The sequence below is a fragment of the Phyllostomus discolor genome, chromosome 4, assembly GCF_004126475.2.
Source record: "Phyllostomus discolor isolate MPI-MPIP mPhyDis1 chromosome 4, mPhyDis1.pri.v3, whole genome shotgun sequence".
Classification (NCBI taxonomy): Eukaryota; Metazoa; Chordata; class Mammalia; order Chiroptera; family Phyllostomidae; genus Phyllostomus; species Phyllostomus discolor.
The window spans coordinates 3180821-3207686 of record NC_040906.2 but is presented as its reverse complement, the minus strand read 5'-3'; the positions used below and the strand labels follow the sequence as shown (position 1 = coordinate 3207686).

Here is a 26866-nt window from a genome sequence, read left to right as displayed (position 1 = left end):
TGCCTTCCTCCCCATTGCACACACACGCACAGGCACGCACACACACAGGCACGCACACACATTCATGCACACACAGGCACGCACACACATTCACACACGTGCTCACACACCCTTCCACCCACCCCAAGTCACCACAGGCAGCCTTCCCTGTGTCTTGCTGTTCCAGGTCCCCATACCTTTCCCCTTGCCTGTCCCTTTGCTCGTAGTGCCCAGAACCTCAATCAAGGTATGCCTGTCGTCCTCCAAAATATGACCCCCGCCGGTGAGGCCAGTTCTGGCACACCCACACGACGAGCCAGACACTCTGTCCACGGAGAAGGGGCAGGGCTCTGCAAAGTTGCAGGGCTGTTGCCAGGGCGGCATGGTGATGCAAAGCCGAGCCAGCAGGCTGCAGAGTTGTTTGTGGGGGGGGGGGGGGGGGGGGGGGGCTGAAGAGGATGTTACCATTTGTGTACATAGACACCAAATACAATGGCAGAAATTAAAAACTCAGTAGAAAACTCTGACACTTCAGAGCAGAAGGACAACAAGCAAATGGGTGAGGAAAATGGGGCACCAGTCCAAGGGGTCAAATACGCAAATAACAGAAGTTTCAGAAGGAGAAAAGGGAGGGACAAGGTACCTCTCCATTTATTTTTTAAAATGTCGGGAAAATTCCCCACTGTTGCAAGATAGGTGCTTCCAGATTGCAAGGGCGGTTTGGTTGTCCATCATGAATCACAACAAGTGAAAATAGAGCCATATGGAGAAATAGCTCCAGAAATTTCAGGGCCCTGGGAACCAAGAGAAGTTTTCTGTCCACGGAGAGGGCCGAGCTGTGCCCAGCACATGGGGACAGGCTCTGGATGAGGTGGTAAAGTCCCTGCTAGCAGATGATGCACTTACCCATAACTCCTCCCGTCCTTAATTCCTATTATGAGGCTCTTAAACCTTTGTTTTCCCTATAATGACTTCATGGCTCGTAACTGTCTAAACCCTTTTGGAACCACGTGGGCATGAAAAATGAGCGTGGAGGGAGGCCTCCCTTCTCTCCCACACACCTTTCCACGCGTGGCCCACCTCTCCCTGCAGTGAGCCTGCAGCGGGAGCGTCTCTGTTTATGGCCACGCCCCCTCCTGCTCGGCTCCGCCTCCTTCGGAGCCCTGGGCAGTCATCTTTCGAGGCGGCGGTCAAGTCAGCGGGAAGTCAAAAGGAGAATGACCAATCCGGACTTTTTTACAGGCTCCGTTAATGTCTGTGTCTTCTGCCTGGTTTTGAATTCTGCGGGAACAGTCCTCTGTTTCTTGGGGCTGTGACACTGCCGGACACGTCGACGTGTTCTAGGGCTGCTGTAGACCGGGGGGCTTAACCGGAGCACGCGGGTTTTCTCACTGTTGCAGGGCTTGCAAGTCCAAGACCAAGGGACCAGAACGCTGGGTTTCTGGAGAGAGCTCTCCTCCTGGCTTGCAGACAGCAGGCAGCATCCTCCCACAGCGCCCCCATGTGGCCAGCCCTCTGTTGGTGCAGAGAGAGCTCTCTGGCGACCCGAGGGCACCAATCCCACGGCAAGAGGGCCCCCTCCTTATGACCTCATTTAACCCGAAGCACCTCTCTAAAGGCCCGCCTCCAAATGCGGTGGCACTGGGGGTGAGGGCTTCAACCCAGGACTGCGGGGACACCGTGCAGACCCTGCCAGCGCTTGCACAGGACGTGTTCTGTGAACCAGTGGCTCTGGAATCCTGGGACTTGGGAGGCCTTCACAGATGATCCAGCCCGTCTGCTTGTTCGGCCCAAACTTAGCTCCCCCCTTCTCCCTTAGCTGTGTTTTTTATCTTCTTCTATTGCCCGCCCCGCCCCCATGTGAGCATTTTAGCCGTTACTGATTTCACTTGACCAAAGGAACATTTTTCTTTCTATTTTCTTGCTGAGGATGCCCTTGCATGTCGAGAGATCCCTTTATGAGAGGCCCGCGTGAGGTTTCTGAGTAGTTACTCCCCGATGCGGAATGTATCTTGTAGGTGTCCAAAATGCTATAACACATTAGCAGCTTTGGATAGTGTACGGTCCGTGGAGACAGATTCCCGTCGGAGCGGCTATTTCTGGGAGTGTTGTGTCTATTCTGAGAAGCTTCTAGAATGAATCACGAGTGGTGCAGATTACACTTCAACGACTGCCGATTTTTATAACAGAGGTAACACGTTGGCAGTCCAAACCCGCCCCCCTTTCCTCTGACTTCCCGGTTGTTTTTACTTCCTGAGCATGGGGGGACTTCTGAAGATGTCACTCTTTCCTGTGCGTGGGGTAGAGCCGCTGGAGGGGAGCCCACGCTGACGGCGAGATGGGGCGAGTGGAACCATGACGTCGGCGGTCCACGCTCCTCGTCGGCCTCGCCAACCCCGTTCCCCTGGGCCACGTGCTCAGCCTCTGGCCAGCTGCAGTGGCTGGTGAGCAGGCATGTTGGTGTATAGCTCATATGAAACGAGGACCGTTCTCTTGGGTTTTAGGTGAACCGAAGAGTAACTTATCGGGGGGGTGTGTATATAAATAATAGTGACCACAGTTCATACTTATAAACGATGCATGCACTGCGTGCTCCACACCACACCGAGCAATCTGCATGCGTCATCTCACGCCGTCCTCGCAAATATGGCGCCCGTCTCCAGGTGAGAAAACGCCCGGCCTTTAGCGGTAGGGCCAGGCTTGCACCCAGGCAGCCTGGTTTCAGACCCCCCCACGCTCTGTCTTTCTCTATTGATCTGTGCATATGTGTGTGTGTATGTGTGTGTGATACATGTATACATGCCCACATACGCTAAACCTAAACGCTAAGAAAAAGGGTTCAGACGGACATATAACACACTGTTAAGCACAGGATCTTGTGAGAGGGTATGAGATGGGGGGCGGATGCTTGCTTATCCTCTGCACAGTTCTCCCACCGTTTGAATCATTTGGAAAGAGTCTGCATTGTTTTTGTACCTAAGAAACCAAGGTGCACGTTGCCAGCAGGCGTGCTTCCTGAGTAACCGAATGTTCTGAGGAGCACATGTTTTTCCTTCTCTCCTGTCTTTGGAAGGGGAAGTGGTGGAAACTGGTGGGACGACGAGAAAGGTGAATTCAGCAGGGGCATCGTCTCGAGGCCTCCTTGCCTTCCAGGGCATGGAAGGCAGAACAGACCATGAACGACTTTCACCTCAACCGGCCGGGTGTCCCCCTGCCTCCCCAGCCCCCGGGGTCCCCGAGCTGTCCCAGCAAGAGAATAAGGTAGAGGTTGGTGCCCCCTTTTTGCTGCTCTCTTTAAACCTTCTGACCTCCGTCACCTCCTGTGCTGCGAGGAGGGCCCAGGGCACCTCCACACCTGGCGCTGCTGGCGTGACTGCGGACATCACAAAGCACGCTCTCTGCCCACCTGCCCCCTTCACACCGGCAGCAGCCCGTCTGTTCCCCGGGCCCTGCACTCCTGCACACACTGGGCCGCTTGTGATTTTCGGGTCTCTTCCTCCCTGTCTCTGTGGACGCAGCTTTCCCCGCACGGGGCTCTGTCTCTCCTGGACTGTCTCTGAGCTTTGCCCTTGCTCCCTGCAGCAGGCGCCTGCCGCAGCGCTGCTGTGTGCTGGGCCACACGCGGTGCCCCTGGGGGTTGCTTTTTCATCCCTTTGTCCGTTTTCTACCAGCTTATCTTCTGCCACGCGTTATCGGCATTTTAAAAAAATCACACAGGGAGCATATTCGTCATTGGGATCAGCAGCCATGTGAGCAGCTCAAACTTATTGAACACCGGTCTGCACCCGGCCCTCTGCTCAACGCCTCGCATGCTGCATGCCGCACTCATTCTTCAGCCTGCCCCCCACCCCCGTAGGAAACCGAGTCACAGAGAGGCAGGAGAGCATGCCAGAGAGGCCGGCCCAGCGAGCTGGCTTCCTCCTCAGTGTTCCTCATGGGTCCCTGGGCCACCGAGGACCCCCCGGGCCTCCGCATGTCCCTAGACACTCTCCTCCTCCACCTGCTTATCCACCTGCCCCCCGCCCCCTTTAAGAATCTGCAGCAGGCACTGGAGGGCTGTGCAAACAATGGCACCGGAGCCGCTGCAAAACGGAGCGGAGCTGCCAGGGCAGGGGAACGGCCTCCCCTGGCTCCTGTCTCACATCTTCGGAGGTGAGAACAGGGCGAAATAACCTTTGCACGGGGCTGGAGGCAACGCCATGTCCCAGTGAATTGTTGGCAAAGATACAAAGGAAGTAGTTGTTACGACTCTGGGGCTGATGGCTGCTGGGCTGACAAATTAAAAAAAAAAACTGTGGAGAATTCACATCGCCGTGTTCTGTTACGTGCACCCCTAAAAATGCCTTCCCTCTGCGGATGGAACTGCTCCCCCTCCTTTTCTCGTGAACACCCCTTGTCTTTGGCTCCTGAGCAGAGTGCCGTCTGGGCTTCCGTCTGACGCAGCCCGGCCCCACATGGCTGTTCTTATTGATCTCAAAGACATGCTTGCTGCATGTCACTTTGAAAGGTCCTTTTATTTTTAGGGTAGCAGGGCTCATTATATCCATTTGCAGGAATTCAAAGGCCCACACACCGATAACACCGAAATCAGAACACGGATCTCCACCCCTCCAGTCCCCGTGTCTCCTGAAAATCACGCGGACTTCAGGTCCAGAGGCAGGAGCCGGATTCCCTAGGCAAAGGGAGGCCTGTCTCCCAGGCAGAGGGAACCCAAAGTATGGGTTTGAGTTTAGATTCCTGCATCCCCTGCGATCCTGATACGGCACCTAAGGTCTAAAGTCACATATCAAACGTGAGTAATAATATCTGTCTCGCGAGGTAAGGTGCGGAATGGTTCAAAGGGCGTCTAGCTCTGGACTGGAAATAACTGTTAGCTTTTCTTCCCCCTGAACACCTGAGTCGTCTTCTGGTTTCTGCCTCGCAGGGGGGCCGCAGTCCTGGGGTGGGGGTTGGGGGGGCCACTCAGTGTGCGGTAGTCAGAGCTCAGCCCTCCAGGTGGCCTGGGGTCAAATTCTGCCCACCACTTTGCTGGGTCAAAACCAACCCTCCAAACCTCAGTCTACTCCTGTGTGAACGGCCTAATGGGACTCACCGAGGGCGGGATTTGCTGAGGATAAAGCGGGCCCGTCCACGGAGAGCGCCTACCACACAGTAACTGAATTCATTTACCCAGCATTTATTGCACGCCTGCTACGTGCTAGGCAAGTTCCCAGGGGGGACCCAGTGGGGCAGGGGCCATACCAAGTGTAAAAGGTCGTGAGGCTAGGTATGCCATTTGCATCTTGCTCGGCAGGAAGTTCTCCTTTGTAATATTCACCGTGTCTGCCTTTTTTCTTGTTCTGACTTTTCAACTTTGCGTTTGCCTTGCAGGGTTCTCCACAAGAGTGTTGTAAGTGTTCTTTTCATTAGACTCTACCCTCCGGGGCCCGGCTGACGCCCGCTCCGGGACCCGAACCTCACCCAGGGGACCCCGGAGAAGAGGTGAGTGGATGGGGATGCCATAGGCACAGGAGCTCGGCCAAAAGGTCTCCATGAAACAGCCGCATCTAGACGCGCCCAGTACCAGGGACAACGATCCCGGGGACGCCCTGCGTCCCGGAGCCCGCTCCATGGCCGGCGCCGGGAAGGGAAAAGAATGAGGCGCCGAGGCGGGATCCCGCGGGACTCTGGAGACCCGGCGCCAACCGCTCCCCCGCCCCCACCCCTCGGCAAAGTGCCACCGCTTAGCTCCTGGTAACACGCCCCGCCTCCGGCCTCCCGGCGACAGCAGCTCGACCCCGCCCCCGGCCTCCGGGCAGCCTGGGCTCCGCCCGCCCCTCTGCGATCGCCCCGCCCCCGCGCTCGGCTCCGTCCACACCCAGCTCCAGCGAGGCCCCCGCTCCGGCCCGCCCCTTAGACCCCGCCCAGGCGCGGAGACCACCCCTGCCGCTGGCTCCCGCGATTCCCGCTCCGGTCGCCGCCTAGAGAGGTCTGCCCCCGCCCCCGAGCCCCGCCCCAGCGAGGGGACCTCCTTCCACCCGCCGACGCGGGGGCCGAGCGCTCAGGGCACTCTCCGAGTCCCGGCCCCTCGTCGCCGCCGCGCGGTGATTCCCGCGGAGCCGCGCGCGCCCCCGGCCGGGAGAGTTCCCAGACCGAAAGGGAGAGTCGCAGGAGCCGGTGGGACGCGATGCGAGCCAGGTAGGTAGTCGGCGCGCCGGCCGGTCCCCTGCAAGCGCTCCAGCCCGGTGCCCGGCCTCGCTCCCGCGGTGCCTGCTCGGGCTCGGCACCTCTCACACGCCGATCGTTTGTTTCCCCGCCGCCTGAGTTCGGGGTCCGGGGTGCCTCGGCGCGGCTGGCGTCCGGCGGCTTCTGGAAACCTCGCGCGCCCCTTGCGACTTCCCCAGTCTCCCCGGTCACCCGCGCAGGCGGGAGGGTAGGGGTTCCGGTGTCGAGCCGTACTCAGAGCCCTTGCCTGAGCCCGGCAGATCCCCGCTCTCCCGGCCCTGGCGCTTCCCGGGGCGGCCGTGTGGGGTGGCCCACATCGACCACGGGGCACGAGTATGGGGGAGATCACTCGCCTCCCGCGGCCGTGGGGCGCCCGGAGGGCTGGAGGGTCCGGGGCGCCCCCTCGCGCGGCCCCCGGGTGCAGGGAAGGGCGCGTGGTCCCGGGTTAAACTTGTTGGTGACAATGCATATTTCCGTTTAGGAGATCCCTCTTTTTTGGATGGAAATGAAAACCCGGGTTTCTGGCTTAGTCGTGCGGTGACCGAGCAGCCGCGAGGTGACAGTGCCAGCGGCCGGCCGGCGGGTGGGGACGGCGGTGAGAGGCACGTTGTTCTCTAAGGGATGTTTCCCCGGGAGCCCGCTCCGCGGCGCGATCCGTGGTCGGTAGGGTCCCAGCCTTGGGGTCCTGTGGCTCCCACCTGCAGGGGGCTGGCCCTGTAGCCTGGGGTCCCGGCTGTCCTGGCCCTTCCCCCGGGGTGTCGGTTGGGCGAGGAGCAGCCGGCTCGCTCTCTCCCTGCACGCTGGGCAGGCTTTTATTGGGGCGATTGTTTCCAAGTTAGGGCAGCAGCCCGGGGCTGTCTGCTTATCAGCAGTAATAAGTTAGTGTAACTTTTGTTCTGATCGCCAAAACAATAATCTGTGCTTTGGGCGGAAAACGTGGAAGTAGAGACATAAAACAGAAACCAGCCATCACTGATCCTGCAATTCCTACGGCCTTTGATATTTATTCATCTTTCGTGGGGCCCCACGCTTGCAAATTTCGTTAAGTGGCCGCCAGAGCCTCTAGCCTGAAGCAAAAGTAATCTCTTTATGCCACTCTCCCCTCCCCACCCATCAAAGTGGGATCATCTCTGAGCACCTGAGTTTGGGCTTCTGGGCCTGGTTTCCCTCTCAGCAGGTGCCAGCCCCCTTTCCGGTGGGTGGTGTGTTCCGTGCCTTCTGTAGGCCCGAGGTGGAGAGAGAGAAAGCGGGGAGCGGTCAGCCTGGACCCTGGCTCAGGCAGGGCTGGCTCCGTGCCTCTCCCCCCTCCCCTGTGGTTTTGGCCCCTTGCCTTGTAAAAATGAAGGCAATGATTCTCAATATGCTTTTCAGGCCACCATAAAAATTAATGGGTGGTTTGCAAGGCGTACTGCCACCTTGGGCGGACAGCGGCTGTACTTTAAGGGACGAGGGAGCACTGTGCTCGCTGTGCTTGCTGTTTCTGTGGTCACCCAGCAAAACAGGTGGCCTCCCACCTGGCCACCCCGACCGGGAGACAGGCCCCAGGAATGTCTGGTGCAGCCTGCCTGGGGGACAGTTCTGGTCCCCTGCTCAGGACAGCCTGTCCAGGCCACGTCCCCCAGAAACCGGGGGCTGTGGACAGAGTCAGCGTGCCCAAACCCTCCTCTGCTCCGCCTTCCGTGTCTGGGCAGAGGGGGCAGGGGTCAGGGGGCACTGATATTAACGCAGGCCCCAAGTTGCACAGGCCTGATGCGTGTCCAGCCGCGGCCTGCCGCTGCAGACACCCAGGCCACACTGACCCGGGAGGGAACAGCGAGTTCCAGGAGAGGGGCGAGGCGCACAGACCTGGCTCGCAGGGGGTCCGCGTGCCGGCTCCCTTGTTTACCACGGGAACAATGACCGGCTCGGTGGGCCTCGCGGGAGAAGCTTCTGCCAGCGCCAGTGTGTTTCCTGTTGTCCCAAGTCCTCGGCACCCCACCTTAAGAACCTTCGAAAAACAATGAAAAGACTCGAGGCCCCTGAGTTGATTTCAGCTCCGAAAGGCCCGAGCGGGGGGCCGGGCCGCACAGGTTGGCCTTTGTTCCCCCAGAACCGAAACCACCGCGAGGGGGGGAAGATCCTCTTTCTTTGAGCCTCGCCGCTCCCTCTCCCTGCTCCGGTCTGTCATCCGATAGTTTCATTTTTTTTTATTGTCGCTCCCACCAACACTTTGATCTGCCCCAGGTCCAGTAGCTGGTCCCAGCCCAGACACGGGGCAGGGGGGGTTTCGGGGGGCCCCTGAAAGGGGACTGGACGAGTCGCTGATAAGGGGCCTTGGCGGGCTCCCTGTCTGGTGTGGCGCTCTTCCTGAGCCGGGTGTGGGGAGGCGGGGGCCGCCGGCTGCCTTTTCTCCTTCGCTCTTGTTTGTGAACTTGCCTGCCGGTTCCCGGCCGCCGGGAACTGTTTTCCTGCGGGCTGCTGGAACAGGCTTCTTTCTTATTCTAATGTGGGTTTCCAGCCTGATAATAAGATATGCTAATGTGCGTGGGGTTTTAAGCCTTGGATGCCAGCCAGTTAGGTGTGGGAGCCTCCTGGGGAGCAGGCCCCGCCTCCCCCCAGCTTCTTAGGGAGCCATGGACTCAAACAGGAGGAAGAGCCTCAGGCTCACCTCTGGTGACCTCACCCCGGCTGGGGGCAGGCCTCCCTGCCTCCCTGTTGGAGGCGCTAGCCTTGTTTTGGGGGAGTAGAAGAGGCTGTTCAGCCAGTGGGCCTGGGGCCAGCCATGTGGGTTTCCCTTAGCTTTGTTATGTTCAAATTTGACACCTGAATTGGGCCACGTTGCCATTTTTCTTCTGAGAACTGGAGTCGGGCCCCGGGATATTTTATTTCCGAAGGCCCTGGAGATGGGCACTAGGACTTCTCTGTCTGCAGGGCGCCGCCTGACCACCAGGGGTTGGGAGAGGTGGCCGTCCAAGCTGCGAGATCGACTCCGCAGACTATGCGCAGGCCGGACGGGGTTCACACCCGGCTGCCTGCCGGGGCCAGGTCTCCTGGTTCCTTGGCTGTTCGCACAGCAGGAGCCCCATGTTCAGCCACTACCCTCTGGAGCAGTGACAGGACAGTAATTCAAGCCCCCACACACCCAGGGAGCAACCCAGGATCTACTTACTCGGGATCTTCCCTGGGCCCGAGGACAGCCCTGTTCCTTGCACAGCAGCACCCGGTGGGGCAGGACTGGAGGGCGGCTCACGGGGGAAGGATGCTGCCCTTCAGCCTTTAGGAGAAGATAAGGGGGTGCAGGATCGCTGTCTGAGAAATTGAGGGTGTGTGCGGTGTGTTTCAGGGAGGGAAAGGTGGGGTCCCATACCATGGGCCCACAGCCTTGGGGCCGTCGGGCGAACCAAGACCTTCCGGAACCAGCAGTAGGCGCCTGCAGATTCAAGGGAGAGAGTGGTGGGCTGAGGTAGCCTAATGTGAGTGAAGATTTGGGGTGTTTCGGGGGAAGAAATCGGAGACACTGGCTGAGGGCTCACCACGTACCAGGCCCTGCGTGCGCACTTGAAAATCCTCCCCAAAACTATGAGAATTGAAGTCGCTTCTCCAGTGTGACAGCTCGGGCACTTAGCGCTTGAGCTGGGACTCGAACCTGGTCGTGCCCGTGCCCACCTTGATCTCCGCCCTGACGTCTCCCAGGGAGCAGAAATTAAACAAATGGCCTCGGGCTCACATTTTGGGAGCATCAAGGCAGGAAGCTGGAAGCTGCCTGCCTCCTTACACCGTGATAAAAAAGCTTCGGAAATCTTTAACATCCATGAAATCTTTTCAGCCCGTAGGGAAGCCAGCTGGTGTGCACCTGTGTCCCCGGCCGGGGCTGGTACCCTTGTCCTGTCCTCGGGGCGCACGTGGATTTATTGGGGAGGCTGTGGTTTGGAAGTGGAGATAACCCAGCCCCAGGCACCAGGGAAGGTATTCTGGGCAGATGAGGTCACTGGAATAAGATTAAAATTGTGGGAAGGCGGTTCAGTAAAAGTAAGATAAGGTTTCCACCTCCCCCCTCCGCAGCCTCAGAGCTGACGTCTGGGGGATTATTCTTATCTACCTGATAAAGACGGGTGTCCTGGAACTCTGCGGAAGCCGGTTAGCCTGGCTCTTCTGAACTGAGCGAAAAGGATACTTTCTGCAAAACCGATTTTGTGGTTCCGGGTTCTTACACATCATCCTGTCCTCTCTCTCCCTCTTCCCCCTCGCCCTAGTCTGTGCAGTCTAGGAAAAGCCTGCCCCCTCGCTTCGGAACTCGGACACCTCCTCAAGTCTGCAGGCCCGAATGGAAGACAGAGGTTTCTGTTTCTAGCTTCTCCAAGGTAGCAGGTCCTGAGCCCCACAGTAGAGAAACCTGCTGTGGAGGGGGGGTGGGGGGGGAGAAGCCAAGAACCTGGATTGTAGCATCTGCCAACTGCCAGGTATAAATACCTTCCACTGTGGCCGACCGCAAGCTACCAGTGTCAGAGCTGCATGTTACTACGTAACAACCCGTGGGAGCCAGTACGAGCCACTCGGGCTTACCTTTCTCAGACAGACCCCGCCTGCCCAGCCTGCTCCTGAGTGGGTGAGAGGGTTGGCTGGCTTCTGCTCGGACCCCGTCGGCCCAGCTGTGGGGGAGGAGGGAGGATCTGGGTGTCATTTGCCTGCCTGCACTGGCCAGAGGGCGGACAGTGCTTCCAGACTCAGACCGACCACACATTACAGTTACCTTGGAGCTTAAACAATTTCACGTCAAAGTCCCCGCCGCCCCCTTCTGCTGCTGAATCAGGATTCTGAGGGAGGGGCGCAGCTGTCGCAGTTCAAGGCTCCCGGCGGAATCACCATGACTCCCCGGGGTTGAACGTCACTAGCGCAGGGAAGAGTGTGGAAGAGGAAATTTGGAAAGTGCCCGTGTAAGCAACGTCCACACCGTGCAACATTTTTATAAGAGTTCACTGCAGCCAGAGCAATGGTGTCGCCAGGGACCGGGGTCTCCGTGCTCTGCAGGAGAAGTTGGCGGTTCCTTTTGCACACTCGGAACTCGGGAGGGAATGTGAGGGAGCACCCACCCGCCGAGGCCGCGGGCGGCAGCGAGGCGGGGACGGGACCCCCCAGGCCGTTCACAGGAGCATCTGCTCTCTGGAGGGGTCGTTCTCCCAGGGACCGGCGTTTCAGAGGCGTCGTGGACCCAAAGCGGGGTGGGTGGGACGGACCCCCTCCTAAGGAGGGCTCCTGGTGCTCACTGGGCTCACGTTGGAAAAAGCAGCCGTTTCTGCCCACGGGCGCTCCCCACAAACCCCCCTGTGAGCCGCCCTCAGAGGTTTCCTGGAGTCCGGTTTCCACCCGTGAAACCGAGGCTTCGTGAGCTTCCCTCGTCACCGCACCCCGGATCGGAGATTCCCGTCGGCGGTGAATTGGTGCCCATGACCATCGGTCGATGGCGCGTTAACCTGGACGCCCAGGAACCAGGGCCCGGGCTGGCCTGAGACAAAGGTCAGCCTTGCTGTGGGCCTGGCCTGTGACTGCCTACCGTGAGCGGGCCGGTTAGGGACTGCCCCCGTGACCTGCCCGGGGAAGAGTTGATGTAAGACCAGAGCACCCTGGGCGGTGCCGCTCCGGCCGGCCGGGTGTCAGAGCGCTGGGACAGAGCTCACCCTGTGATGTCGGCACTCCGTGACGGAGCTCCTCCGTTGTCGTCCACAGGAGGTAGTTTGGGGCCGGGCGCGCCGGACCCTGCATTGGACGGCAGGAAGTTGTCTGCTCTCCGCCTGGTCGGCCGGTCGGCAGCCGCTGAAAGCTCACCTTGGCAGTGCCGGCGTTTCAAATTTTGGTCACATGTCAGGACTCAGGGTGACACGGTGGCAGATCTGTCACTTGCTGGACATCGACAATGAATTCCCTGGAGACTACTGGTTTTTTCCCCCCCTTATATTTTATTAGCACCACCCATGATCTTGGGACTGTTCAGTTAGTATGCGTTCACAGAGACGGACCGGGGGTCTGGTTAGTGTAGAAGCTTCTGGGCTCCGCGGTCAGGGCTGCGGCCGCCAGGAGCTCATCTTCTCCGGGTGGGACCGGGGATGGCCTCCTCGCTCATACACGTTTTAATCCTAAGTACTTTAGGAGCCTGAGAAGTTCGTGTTTCAGGTAATTCGACATTTAGATAGATGCTCATCTCTCCCGTCCGGTTGCTGTTGGGGACCCACACACACTTGGAAACCCGAATCCCCCTTTGGGCAGGAGTTGCCTTGGTGTCGCCTGCTCACTGGGCGTTCCGCCTGTGTCCCTGTGCCCGAGTTTCCCGTAGGTGACTGTCTCCTTTCGGCCAGTCAGGTACGAAACAGCCCCGTGTGCATAACTGCAAGTCATCACATCTGATTCAAGGAAAATTCTTTATTAAGAATGAAGTGACTCATCATTTCTCGTGTCATGCCAACGCTGTGTTGCGTATCCGGGCCGCGGTCAGGGAGCAGAGACGGCTGGAGCCCCGTTTTCTCGGCTGGACTCCGGGAAGTTCCTGTCCTTAGTGGGGTCTCCGGGGGCCCGTCCTTCGGACCCGTCTTATTTCCCGTGACATGGGGGCTTCTCAGCCCCACCACTTGTCTTTGCGCTTCGGATCCTTGGCTTCTGTTCCCTTCCTGGTTTGACCTTGGGCAAGTCTTTGGACTCCCTCTAGCCTCAGCTTTCTGCTCAGTCAGGGGTGATGGTGCCGCTTCCCCCCAGGGGGGCAGGTGGGGGCGGACCTGGGGAGACAGGGACCTGCCGCACCACCCGCTGCCAGGGCGGGGGCCCTGCGTCACCGTGGCTCCCCTGTGCCCCGTGGGCGGGCTGCAGGTTACCCTTCAGGGCTGAGTGCACAGAGGTTTCTCCTTTTCACGCTGCACCGTCCGAGCCAGGCGAGAGTGCGGCACGTGGGCGTTTCCTGGGGTCCCACCGACCTTTGGGAAGTGTTTGGCACGCACTAGCAGGGGGTGTGCTACGTAGGGGTCCGGGCCCCAGGCCCAGCCCGTTTCTCAGAGCCCTGGGAGTCAGACAGGTGTGGGGGCAGCAGGGTGAGCCCCGGCCCCTGACCTGGGCCCGGGTGTGGCTCTGCCTGGTGGCGTGGGGGGCTGGCGGCCCCTTGCTGGGGCCTCTGCTTGCAGGGTGCCCCGCCGACCCTGACTCCTCGGGGGCTGCAGAGGGCGTGAGAAGCATCCTGCCCTCAATCCAAGCACTTCCTGGATCTAGGAGATGTTTGGGGACCAGTTTCTTAGGACTCTTTTTTCTTTAAACCCTGTCTAGTCAAGGTTTTTTTTTTTTTAATTATTCAAGTAAGGTCACTTTAGAAACAGTAGAAAAAGCAACAGGAGAAAACGTTCCCATCGGTGAGACTCTGCCACCCAGGGTGACCCTCTGGCTTTGGGGCCAGTCAGCCTAGACGTCCCGGAGGCGGCGGGGGTGGCAGCGAGCTTCCGGCCTGCCCGGGCCGGCAGGTACCCTTCGGCCAGTCAGCGTGTGCCCCTTGCGTCCTGTGCTCTCTGTCGCAGACCGCGGCGGACGCGTTTTCAGAGGCATGGGCACAGGCTTGGGTCAGACGTGTGTGGGGGCGGGGGGTGCGCCCTCCTTACTTGACAAGTCCTTGTTCCTGGCGGTTTCCCGTTGCTGGGGTGTTAGACATGAGGCTGCAGTGACCGTCTTGAGATGATCTTAGCGTGTCTGGAAGTTTGTCGTTGGAATGATTTTTTTTTTTTTTTTTTGCTTTTGTTGTGCTGAAAACCTACACAGAACGAATTCTGCGAATTGCTGGGTGAGTGTGCACTGGCTACTCAGGACAGCACCCCTACAGGGAGACACAGGGGGGACGGCTTCTTCATGTCTTGAGTACAATTTGGTGAACTTGTCCATCAGCCTTTGAGTTGCCGGCACCCCTCCTGGGGGGACGTATTTCTGATTGTCCAAATCCTCACATGCCTTACACTGTGAGTTTTTGGGTGGGCCTGGAAGTGTACCCCACACAAAACTGGGAAGTGTATCCCAATTTTAGGATGCACACAGGCACACCGGTTTCAGGAACGGTAAAACTATGGGGGAACCTGTGTGTGTTAGAACTCGAGAAACGGTTCTCCTGGGAGGTGTGCAGGGCCCACGGCCTCCTGGGAAGGCAGGAGTGATTTCCACGTGATCGGCTTCAGAAACGGCCACTCCCTGCAGACTGCCCAGGAAGCACGGCGGGCCGATCTGGCCTGGGGCAGCGGCACTGCCGTGATTGTCGGGAGCCCTGGGTTCCTGCAGAGGAGAGTGCCCCGAGCTGTCCCCTGACGACCACACCACGAGGCTGTGACTGCTGTTTCTCCAGGGCCGCCTCCTCCTGGCCGGAGAGGAGGCCGAGCTGTGGCAGCAGACTTCGGCCTGTGCCCTGCGCACGGTTCTGCAGGGGGGCCTGGCCGCCGCCTCTGGCCTTGGCACCCGACGTGTCCTGAGTCATCGTCCACCGGCCAGAGCCTGAGGCCGCTGCTGGGGGCTGCCCGGAAACCAGGGGATCTGCCTGCTCACTCTGGTTCAGCTCATTCTGATTTATTCTGGGGGGCACAGCGTTTGGGGGGCTGGAGCCCCTACATGGGGCCTGATGCCGCACCCTTGGGTAACTCTCGGGGACACTGCCCTGGCCCTCCTCCCCTCCTCCCGATTAGCCCTCGTGTGACCTGACCTCTTGCACTTCGTCCCCCTGGGCTGAGCCGCGGGCGGTGTGCCAGGTGGGGGGATGGAGAAACCACCAGAGACGGCCCGGCCCTGACTGCGGGGGTCAGGGTTCACTGGGCGTGTTTGGGGGGTGGCAGGGCAGTCTCCCCCAAGAAGCCCCACTAAGCAGGGGCCATGAAGGAACTGTGTGGGTGCAGGCAGGGGCCTTGGGGGCGGCGAGTGATTGGGTAAGTGCAGGGAACCACGAGAGGCGGCCGCTCTCTGGGAGCACCTGAGGGTGATGGGGGAGCTGGTGGCCGGGTGGACAGGCCGAGGGGGTGTGGTCAGCTCTGAGCTCTGTCTCAGGGCACCGAGGGGCCTCGATGAGATGTGCCCGCAGGATTGGAACGGGGCCAGGGAGGGGACCCGGCACTCCACACTTCATGTGGGGTCCCCTCCTCGCGGGCTCCCGGGACCCCACTCGGTGACCCACAACGGCACCTCTCCCTCATGGGCTATTGTGAGACATTCTGATTAATTGACCCCTCCATCCACTTTTAAGAGTTACCTTTATTTAAAAAAAAAAGAAACTTAGGAAACGAAGCTTCCCGTCAGTCATTAAGGGAGTCACAGCATTTTTGTATTCCAGAAAGGGGAAGGTGTATGGGGACACAGGGACTCCCAGTGAAACGGCCTCGGAGGGACCCGGCGATATGGGTCCCTCACTGTCTTCCAGGCTGCCCCCCAGGCCGCAGCCCCCGGGGCACCAGGCTGGTGAGTCCTGGCGTCCCTCGTCCGGTGCCACACACCCCCGCCCACAGGCTGGCCGGTGGCTCCCTCTGGACGGCCCCCTCCTGGCCCCACGTGAGCTGCTGAGAGGCAGCTGCAGCGGCGGCACTGGCCGGGCCGGCGGATGGCTGGCTGTGTGTTTAACCCACGTGAGCCTGGCGACTCCTGGGTCTGCTTCTGGGGACACTTCAGCACGGCCTTCCGCTCCAGTGGGACACCCAGCCGTCCTCAACGGGCTCAGAGGAAACCACTGCCCCCGTAAAGGGACAGGACGAAGAGCTGGAAAACGACGTCATCGACACCGCTGTGTTGTCATCCGTGACACTGTCGAGAAAGCGCTTGCTAACTTGGGAGTCCGAGGAGGACTCTGGGGAGAAGCGGGCCGTGTGACGGGCAGGAAAGTGGCGCGGATGGCAGGGGCTCCTTGGGGACGGGGTGGGGCGGGTGGTGTGGAGGCTGCAGGGACACGGGGGCGAGGCGGCGGGGACGGACCGACTGCTGATTTACGGAGACGGCTGCACAGGAGGCTCCATGGGGAGGCGTGAGTGCGTGACTTGAAATGTGTCGGGCTGCGATCGGCTGTCCTTCACCTCGGGCTTGACTGCGGGAGCTGCAGACAGGGGCCCGAGAAGCAGCACTGTGGTCTGGGTGTGCGAGCTGGCAGGCGAGGTGGGGGGGGCGGTCTCCTGCCCCCGCACCCCAGCTCCCTCTGTTGTCTGTAAGGAAACAGACCACATTTTAAATGTTCGGGGAGAGACGGCAGCCAGTATTTGTAAAGTGCCTGCAGGCGGGCACCCCCCCACAGTCCCTGAGTTCTGTGATGGCCAAGGAAACCCGGGGGCTCGGTGCCACTGCCCGCGTCTCACTGACGATGACGCTGAAGCCGGAGGACCGGGCGGTGGGCCCAGGGACACGGTGGGCCAAGGAAGTACCAGGGAGGGAGCTTAGGTGGCGCTGGTGCCCGGACGTGAACGGAGGGGCGTCCACCCCTCACCTGGGTGCGCTGGCGCCGCTGCAGGCACACAGGCCAAGGGAGTGGGACTGTTGAGTCACGAACAGGGACACCACGACACCAGGTGACATCACTTGTGAGCGTTTCTGGGATCCGCCCCTCGGCGAGAAGCTCCCACTCCGTCCTGGTGACCTGTGTTTCGGGCGCTGGAGGGGTCTGTGCCTCTGCCCCCCTCGGCTTCCTGCGAATGAGGGGGACGCTCAGAAACTTCGGAGCGAACGTCGGGTTCACTGAGGGCAGAGAGTCCTGGGGTCACACTGAGAATGCAAACGTTGTGGCGCGGAGTGTGAGCACGTAACCGGGTCGACACGGTGCCTGGTGACGGATGCACTGGACACTCGGAATCCCGCTGCGCTAACGGCGGAGTTTCTCCACCACCCCAACCCCCCACCCTCCACCACCCCATCGACCCCCCTGTCCTCGTGGGCGTCCTTACGGAGCTCGGGGGCACCGTGCGTTCGAGGATGAGAGTCAGGACGCCAGCAGCCTTTGCTCTGAGCCAGGCTCTGCGTTTGCACCTCACCTGTGAACGCTTCGTCCGCACAGGCCCTGTGAGGCGAGGTGACGCTGGCACCGGCCCGCAGTGTCCGCGGCGGCATCATGGGTGAGACGCAGTAAATTCACGTGGACTACCGAGTCTCGTGCAAGGAAAGGGACGGCATGACTTCTCTCTCAAGGGGACAGCAAGCCTCAGAGCACCTGGGCCACCCTTTCAAGGGGAGAACGCCCCAGCCCTTGCCTGGAGAAGCTTTCGTTGCATTCAGTTGGCAGAGGAATACCGGGTGTATACGTAAAGCTCATTAATCATTAGCAGGCAGTGAGGATCAAACAATAGATAACATACAAAGAACTCTGAGGGCCTATTCTGAGTCAGGGTCAGACAGCTAAAGGGCCTTAAAGCTTTGGGGAACAAAGTTACTTCCTGCTTGGGCCCTTATCATTTTTTTTGAGAGCTTCCTAAACAAAGCAGGTTTCACAGGATTTTACGAATTCTTTCTCAGGCCTGATCGCCCTAGGGGACCCGCCCTTTCCAGCACAGGGCTGCACCGCCCTCTGTCATTGTTTCAGGCTTAAGTCAGGCAGGGGAAGTCAGGCAGCCAAGAGATTAGGAGACTTCTCGCAGACAGAATGAGGACTCAGGCTATGTCAAAGCCAAGGGGCGAGGGTCCATCATACCCTTTTGCTACAGCCCCCCAAGTCCTTCCCTGAGGGCCCCCTCGTGATCATGCCTGTCTTAGGTCCCCGCTCCCCCCCCCCCCCGCCCCAGGAATCTTCCCTGTCATTGGCTGACTGACCGAGCACTGGGGGCCAGGCAGGGTGAAGCACAAGAGGCAGAGGCAGCACCCCTCCCAGGGAGCTTAAGCTTTGTCTCCTTAGTGGCTTAGGGTCCCAGGGTCGCTCACTCAGCCTTAGCCCTGGGGGGGTTCCAGCTCTTGAAATGAGGCAGGGTGGCTCCCAGCAGTGAGGGGCTTTTGTGATGCAGGTGTCACCTACAGGGCGCCTATCCAGAGGAGTAGGGTAAGGGACTTGTCGGAGCCGGCAGTATAGCGCCAGATTTGCGTCCAGGCTGTCCATGTGATGCTGGGTGCCATGTCTCCCCCGGGGCAGGGACACCCCCCCACACCCTGGGGTGGACAGGGTGCTTCCCACCGGACCAGAGAACAGCTCGGGGCGGTGCTGGGGGTGGCGGAGGGAGCAGGGCACGGTCCCAGGTGACAGGAGGAGGCTCAGGCAGTAGCCAGGCGGGTCCCCGTCTGAGGGGGCTGACCCCAGTCTACCAGCGAAGCCAGGGCTCGAGGACCAGGGAGGAGGGACTGGTGTGGGAGTGAGTGGGGGGCTGGGCAGGAGGGGCTCCGTCGTCTCTGTACTGTACCTTCCCACGTGGCGTGCACCTGGGAGCCTGCCGTTGTGGTGGGCAGCGCTGTGGCCGTGACCTCCCCTCATCTCTACAGAACTGTTGGCTCTCATGGTCTGTGCCACGCCTGGGGTGGGGGGGGCGGGTCGGGAGGGACACTCGGTCAGGGTAATCTAGAGTCACACCCTCACCACCGTGGGGGAGGTGGGGGTGGCAGGGAGAAACCTGTATTCTCAGGAAGCTTGCCCTCAGGCGGGTCTGCTTTGTGATGCTGTCCCGACTGGCCATTTCGAGTTAAAGGGAGCAGCAGTGCAGTATGGGAAGCTGCACTCGGAGGGGTCCAGGTGCCTCCGATGGCATTCCTGCCACCCACGGAGCAGCCCCCCGGGGCCTTGCCTCCTTGTGGTGAGGGTGGCCTGGCCCTGGGCCGCTGGCTCTGCTCCGGCCTGCCTGTCGCAGCCCGTGGAATGAGTGGTGGGCGGGACCGTCTGTGCCCTGCACTCAGGCCGGCTGCGTGCTAACCGAGGGAAAGTTCCGGAATTGCCTCTCTGGATGTTTGAGCTCAGAGGGGCTGTTGGGAAGCGGCAGCGTCCCTGGAGCCGTGCATGGGCGAGGGGTGGGGGCTGCAGTCATGTTTCCCTGACCGGGTGATCCTGGGGCCGCCTGGTGAGCGCCCTGGCGTCCTTGTCCTTTCTGGGGAGACCCCAGGGCTTATTTAATATTCCTTTAACCCACGAGGGCTTTTTTTTGAGTGTTTAATTTTTTCCTTTTCTGTCTTTCCCCCTTTCTTCCCTCTCATTTTCTGCTTAACCTCTGGAGCCATCGCATCGGGGCTGGTGGGTGTCCGTCCGGATTCCTACTTCCTACTTCCGACTTCACTGAGGCTTCCAGAATCTTCTCGTGCTGGCTGGGGAGGACCCCTGGACCCCCGCACAGCATTTCCTGGGGGACGTGGAGTGTGGTTCGGACTGATGAGAGTGAGCTCATTGATTAGGTTCTGTTCGTTGCCGTGTGCCATATGCTCCGTCTGTCGGGTGGTCATATTTTGGGAGCTGGGCGCGTGGTTCCGACACGCCTGGTTTTGTCGTTTTCTCCGGAGCAGCACTCACGGGTTTCTTTGTGTGCGCTCCTTCCGTGAGGCGGTTGGGTCTCTCTGTCCTTTGGCAGTCTGGCCCGTCTCGAAGTCTTCTGTTCCTCTGTGTGTGTGCGACGTCCCCGGTCCCGAATGTCACCTTTTCCGACCCTCCTGCACCGTCACCCCATCTGGGTCAGTTTGTTGTGGGTTCCCCTCACTCGGTGTGTAAGCGGCCCTCTTCTCCGGGTTAAAGCGCCCTGTCGAGATATTTCGTATTTGCGGCAGTGACCCCTGGGGTTGGTGTGGCCCCGGCCTGCCTCTTCCTAGACGAGTTTGCTTCTCGGGCCTGGCGAGCTGTCTTCCTCTGTGGTTTGGGGGTCACAGCAAGTCTCAGGGCTGCAGTCTGGCCAGCTGTCACCTGTGAGAGAAGGAAGCAACCAAAGCATCGCAGGTTCAATTCCCATTCAGGGCATATGTCTGGGTTGCAGGCCATGGCCCCCAGCAACTGCACATTGATGTTTCTCTCTCTTTCTCTTTCTTCCTCCCTTCCCTCTCTAAAAATAAATAAATAAAATCTTTTTTAAAAAAGAAAGAAAAGGAAGCAATTCCGCTGAAACAACTTGGTGGGGCCACGAAGGTGTGTTGCATTAGCTAGCACTCACGGGGGCTGCTCCCTGGATGAAGTAGCCGTCTCACCGGTGACGTGCCCCGTGTGGCCCCTCCCAGCGTCCGAGGGCAAGGTTCCCTCTGAGACCGTTGCCTGGCGTGCTGTCGCTTCTGCTAATCCTGCTGCGTGGTTTTTGTTGCTCTTTGCGTTGTTGGGTGATTTGAGTTTTGTGAGCCTTCTCGTGCGGATGCCATGAGGGCCCCCGTGGTTCCTTTTCTGTCCCTCAGCTCTGGGCAGCGGTGTTCCACCAGCATGCTGCAGGGACCTTTAAAGCATGCTCTGCCCGACTATTTCGGGGCACTGGCCTCTTTTCCCTTAGATTGTCAAGCGAAAGAAATGACAGCGGCCAACACGACAACAGCCATGGGGTGGGAGCGCCCCGTCTTGAGCCATAAATAATATATAGGTGACATAATGGAGCTGCGTCTCACGTCGTGCTGCACAGTAAGGCTGCGTCTGATTGGTGAATTCTTGGTACCGGCAACCCTTGTATGCCAGTCCATGCACCAGGTTGTTTAGAAAGTCACTTTGGAGCAGCAAGGGTAGGTAATTACTACTATTTATTTTTTTGTGAATCAATCAAAATTATACGTATTTTTTTCAGACAAGCAAAATATATATATTTTTGGCGTGCCGCAGAGTTTGGTAATGAGTGTGTGTGCCCCGAGAGGGGAACGGCTGGGAATCGCTGGCTTTCGGAGCGGGATCCCTTCTTGCCCCTCCAGGCAGCTGCAGAGGGTTCGTCTGGTTTTTCAAACACTTCGTAAATTTTGTGAATTTATGTTTGGAGAGAGGGAAAGAGAGGAAGAGGCACGGGCCACAGGCCCTTGACGGATAGACGGACAGACGGACGAAGGGCGTGTCTGCGGGCGCGGGAAGCGGGCACAGCCTGGAGAGGGAGGGAGCCCAGTGGGCTGTGGGGGGGACAGACGCCCAGGGCGTCTTGCTAAGTGAAACAAACCAGTCACAGAAAGACAAGTACCATGTGACCCTGCATTTACAGGCTACCTAGAGTAGTCGAATTCACAGAAACAGAAAGCAGAATTGTGGTTACCAGGAGCCAGGGAGCTGGGGTGGGGACGGAACCTGCAACCCAGGCACCTGTGGTGACCGGGAATCGAACCCATGACCTTTCACTTTACGGGACGACACCCAACCCACTGGGCCAAGCTCACAGTGGTGTCCGCAGTTACAACTCGGGTTGCGCTGGGCCTTAATCAGGTCAGGGCTGCTCGATTTTTAAACTGCTTCGCGGCTGTCTGGCGGGGCTCGAGGCCCGACCTGCACAGAATTAGGTGTGAGTCGCTGTAGTGGGTCACCGGGCACCATCGTCTTCAGAAACGGCGTGGAGAGCACAGAATAGGTTAATGTTTAGGGCCTCCCTCTTTTTAAGAAGTTTTATTTATTCACTTTTCATTGTGGTTAAAAGCAACATATAAGAGGGACCACTTCTTGGCAATGGTGAGTAGCGCAGCTGTGAACACGGGTGGGCAGCTATCTCTTGGAGACCCTGTTTTCCGTTCTTTTGGATGTATACCCGGAAGTGGGATCGCGACGTCGTGTGACAGTTCTGTTTTCCTTTTTATTTTTGGAGCCTCCATACGGTTTTCCACATGGTTTTCCACAGTGGCCGTATAACTTGACGCTCGCCAGCAGTGCTCACGGTTCCGGGTTCTCCAGTCTCGCCAACACGCCTTCTTTTCTGTTTTGGTCTTAAAAAAAAGAGATTTTATATATTTTTAGAGAGAGGGGAAGGGAAGGAGAAAGAGAGGGAGAGAAACATCAATGGGTGGTTGCCTCTCACCTGGTCCCCCGGCCCAAAACCCAGGCGTGTGCCCTGACTGGGAATCGAACCGGGGACCCTTTCTTTCGCAGCCCGTGCTCAATCCACTGAGCTACGCCAGCCAGGGCTTTCTTTTCTGGCTTTGACCATCCTCATCCCCGGGGCTGAGCCGGGAGGCTGGGGTTTTGACTTGCATTCCCCAGTGGCGAGTGAGGCTGAGCACCTTCTCACCCCCTTGTTGGCCGGCCTGCGCTTTTTCCAGGGCATGTATTTACTTAGGTTTTCTGTAACGTGTTTCCGACGGTCCCTTTTCTTCACTTGATTGGTACCAACGCTGCTTGTGGGACGAATGAAAGCCCCGTTGAATTGTTTTCGATAGCACAGGTTCCTCCCGTTTCACACGAGCCTGGGGAGCTTATTTCTGAGCACACCGTTTAGAAGGATTTCCTTCCGTGAAATTGGGAGCAAGCCTCCCCTGGCAATGCTCCCAAAAAGCCGCCTTACCCCCCACCCCCCACGCCCCTGCACACTGTTCAAAGGGCCCCTGTAGTTGAAGTCCGTTGTCATGAAAACCACGGAGAAAACGCGCTGGTCGCCCCGCAGATGGGAAGTCTCCCAAGAGCCACCCACCCAGTGACTGCAGATTGCCCATTGAATGTGTTTTCTGCTGGTGTACGAGCACTCCGTGCTTGTCATAGATTTAGAAAATAAGACTCCGCGGAGGAAATAAAAAACCCTCTGATGGCCCCTGGGAGACGAGGCCCGTGGACGTCGTTTCAGAAGTGGGGTCCTTCACACCCACTGCTGCAGCCCGCGGCTCCCCTGGAGGTCCGGGGGGCAGGCCGCACGTACATCTAGGGGCAGCGCCGCCTTCCGGGAGTCGTTGGCATCACTGCGTCCCCACCCCCGCGTTGACGGGGACGGAGGTCGGAGGTCCGTGTCGTTCCCAACTCCTGTGCACTCCCAGACGCGCTTTCTGGGAGGGGGTTTCAGCAGGCTCTCCCGCAAGGGGAACAGCTTCCCTGCGGCCCGAGTCTGGCCGAAGAGCGTGAGGGGGCGGCACCAGGGTGGGTGGGAGCCGTCCAGAGTGTGGGGAAGGCGTGCACGTGCAGACCCTCGGTGCAGACCCTTGGCGGCGGCCAGCGGATGCCTCCGCATGCCTCCGCCGTGGGCTGCCCTGAGGCCCCGCCCCTTTTCGGAAGCCTGGATTCGGGGTGCAGCGGGTGGCACTGTTCACACGGCCGTGAGCCCACTGCCAGATGTTCCGCTGGGTCTGGTTTGACAGGTGTGCCTGAACCTTCCAGAAGGAACGTTTTCGCCTGTCTCAGCGGGTCAGCTCCTTACCATCCCACTTCAGGATTCGCGATGGTCTTGAACTTGACCCTGCTTTGCTGGCCCGCAAATGCTGCGTTTGGTGGAGCCGGTGGGGTGGGTTGTCCCGGACAACCCACTCAGCTGGAAGCTCACAGTGGTGTCCGGAGTTGACTCGGGGTGTGCTGGGCCTCCCTGGAGCCTAGCAGCTTCTGGAACCTTTAGCTCCACGTTAGTGATGGGCTGGCCCTGCGTGGAGAGCCGGCAAGGGGTTCATCTCCGCACAGCGCCCCCTGCTCCCCTCCCCTCCCCTCCCCACAGCTCCCAGCCACTCACAGCTGGTGTGAGGCGCTATTCAGCCCATAGGAGGGAGGACAGGGAGGAGGGAGTGGCTCTGAGCCAGTCAGTGTGCCCACACTGGGAGGTGCGGGGTCCCCCGAGACGCGTGGCGATTTGTAATGAGGGTAGTCGTAAACTCACCCTGACGTCAGGGTGTGGCGTGCGCCCAGCACCCCTCTCCCAGCACTGTCCCCGGGAGCCGCCGAGGCGGGCCCAGCCAGCAGCTGCGTGGGACTTTGCGGGGCTTGGGGACTTGGAGGGGACTTGGACGGGGGGTGGTGGTGTGGACTGGGGAACTGAGCCCTCGGTCCCGGTGGCGGCAGCCGCTCTGCGCCAGGGGCCCCACGCCAGACAGGGCCTGCGGTTTGGGCTGAGTAGTTCCTTGTCCCCAGACGGAAGCCCTCGGCCTCCGAGGGGTGGTGGGGGGGGGGGCAGTGACAGCAGCTCCCAGGGCAGCGGCGATCAGCAGGGGACCAGCAGGTGCGAGGAGGTGCTGAGCGTGCCCGTGCTGCCACCCTCTCCCTGCACAGGTGGGACAGCGTCCCCAGGGGAGCTCGGGCACCGGCCGAGGCCAGGGGACCTGCATTCCGTGGGGTGACAAGAGCTTTCGTCTGCCGCTGCCCAAGGGAGCTCGTGCCTCATTCTAGAAGTACCCCCCTGAGGCGGGCACCGTGAGCCTCTTCATTTAGCGTGTGGGGAAGCTGAGGCACGGAGCACTTCACCCAAGCTTTGAAGGCCAAAAACCGAACAAAAGTGGTCTGACCTGGAGCATGCCACCCTAGCCCCCTCCCCGCTTATCCCCCCAAAGGGAACTTGAGAGAGGGTGTGTGTCTTCTCCCCCCACCCCGCATCCTCAGGTGCCCCCCACCCGGTGTGTTTGGGCCCCTGCACAGGAGCCCAGCTCTCTGAAGGGGGGTGGCTGCGGAGCATGGGGCGCTTGGTGGAGGGCGGTGCCTGCGACCTGTGGGTCCTCTCCATGTGCCTGAGCCCCCTCGGGTCAAGGGCCGTCATCTGATGACCCCTGGGAAGGACACCACAAGCTTGAGGGACTTCACCAGGCAGCCCGTCCATCCCTTCAGGGTGGCCCCCTTCCTCCAGCGCCAGCCCACCTGGCCAGGTGCATGCCCAGGGCCTGAGCAGGGGCTGCTGGTGTCTGGGCCCCCCTAGAAGCTGCCTCTGTAGAAACCCAGGCCTCTGGCTTTGGTCCTCGTTGGGGGAGCCGAGCGAAAGTGGGAGTCTGTGGCCGAGGGGCCACCCTCCCGTTCCCTCAGAGCAGCGAGGCCGGGCTCCGGTCCCCGGACGTGCGCTGGGTGCTTTGCTTTGCTTGTTTTGTTAAAAATAGAAGGGTTTGTGTTCACGCCCGCTGGCAGGCGGTGGACTCGGGGAAGTCTTTCAGCAGAGAGGGAGGAGGGCGGGGCCTGCAGACGGGGCTTCGCGCACGCCGGCCGGGGAGGTGGGGCAAGGTCAGCGTCAGCAGCGGAGCCGCGCTGACAGTCATGCCCCTGATAGAAAGTGAGGAGAAGGGCATGTCCCCTCCGTGCGTGGTCGTCCTCCCCAGAACCCGTGACCCTGCCGTGGCCGTGAGCGGAACGTCAGGCACACCCCAGCAGGGGCACGCACAGAAGCTCTGGCGGGTCCTGGCCGGGGCTGTCACGGCCGCGAGGAGCCTCAGGAGACCGGGCTGCCTGTCGGGTGGCGTCCCGGGAGGGCTCCTGGGGTGGGAAAAGGGCGCTGGGGGAGACGGTGGCCATCTGGGTAAAGAATGGACGTCCGTTAGCGACAGTGATGACGTGTCCGCCACGTTCACTGGACAGGCACGCGCTCCTACTGTGCGACATTGGCAGTAGGGGAGCGGGGCTGGGGACCCACTGTGTTCTCCCCGAAACTTTCCTGCGGTTTTTCTCAGTTTCCTCCCTTTGTTCTGTGTCTCAGCTCTGGATTTTTGTTCTGTGATTGCCCTTGGGTTTCTGTAAAATGTCTCACACGTACGGCGGGCCTTTCCCACACATTCTAGGGATCTGAGTCTATTCTGAAAGGAGGAGTGTATTTAAAAGCATTTGGGGACAGCCTGTGGGTGGGTGGCAGGGGATTCACACCCCCTGCCCTCTGCACCCATGCCTGCCCACGCGGCAACCCTGCCTGGGGTCTGGATCCGGGTGCCCTCTGCCAGGGAGAAGCCCGGGCCCCCCTCGCCCCGGCCTGCAGCCGCCCAGTTCCTCAAAGCCCAGCGTCGGGGGCCCAGCCCCTCTGGGTCAGGCCGGGCCCATCTCCTGCCCACAGCACCTCCTTTGTTCTCCCGGACCCAGTGCTCAGAGGTGAGCTGCTCTCCCGGCCAGCGAGGGAGCTGGCTTCCAAGCGAGAACACGATCGTCTCTCTGCCAGGTGAACTTGAAAACGGGAACAGCGCGGTGGGGACAATGGGCCCGTTTATACACTGCTCTGCCACGCCGGGGCCGGGGATCGAGGCTTGGGCTGGGGGTGGGGGGAGGTATTCCTGGTGGCGGCCCGGGGCCCTGCCTGTCCTGTTATCCACTGGGGGTCGGGGGTCAGTGCATGGGAAAGAGGTGAGACCGTCTCCCCCGAGGACGGCTGAGTACAGCCAGTGCGGGGTGGACACAGCCACACGGAACTGTCTGCCCTTTTGGCTGTCTCCTGCTTACACCACGCACTGGCACGGCGGCCAGGCGGCCAGTGCCGGCACTCAGCGGCCCCCGGCGAGTCCCAGAGTGCACACACCCACGCACATGGCCCCGGGCTCTGTGCTCCAGTGAGTGATCTTTGGAAAGAAGGGTTCTCACAGGCCCCGGCTCCCGGGAGCGGACAGACCCGCCTTCGGCCCGCCCAGCCCGTCTCAGATTGGTCTGCACGGGTGTCGCCCCGGGGCTAGTTAGAAAGCCCGTTCGGACCCAGTACGTCAGGGGGAGGGGGCCGTTGGTCGGGGGACCGCACTCTGGGTAGCCAGGGGACCCTTGGTCCGCAGAGGCGCGGCCCGGGGTGGCCTTCCGGAGACGGGTGCCCTGCTCCGTGCCTTGGGGCCTGGGTCTGAGGTTTCACCAGGCGGGTAAATCGGGAGATGAGCCTGCTGTGAGCAGAGGGACGAGACTCAGCCGGAAAGGGAGACGGTGGGGGGAGCGGCGGTGTCTGGAGGGGTCCTGGGGGGGTCTGCGTGTGCCCATGTGGGGACTGGGCCTGGA

General features: G+C 60.2%; 1 protein-coding gene across 1 annotated transcript in view; it reads left to right on the top strand.

Annotated features, from left to right (window-relative positions):
* Positions 1–5884: 5884 nt before the first annotated feature.
* Positions 5885–26866, top strand: part of SH3BP4 (SH3 domain binding protein 4) — a 66081-nt gene continuing 45099 nt past the window's right edge. The window contains exon 1 of the mRNA XM_028510033.2: positions 5885–6156. The gene's annotated coding sequence lies outside the window, so the exon portion shown is untranslated. The remainder of the gene's footprint in view (positions 6157–26866) is intronic.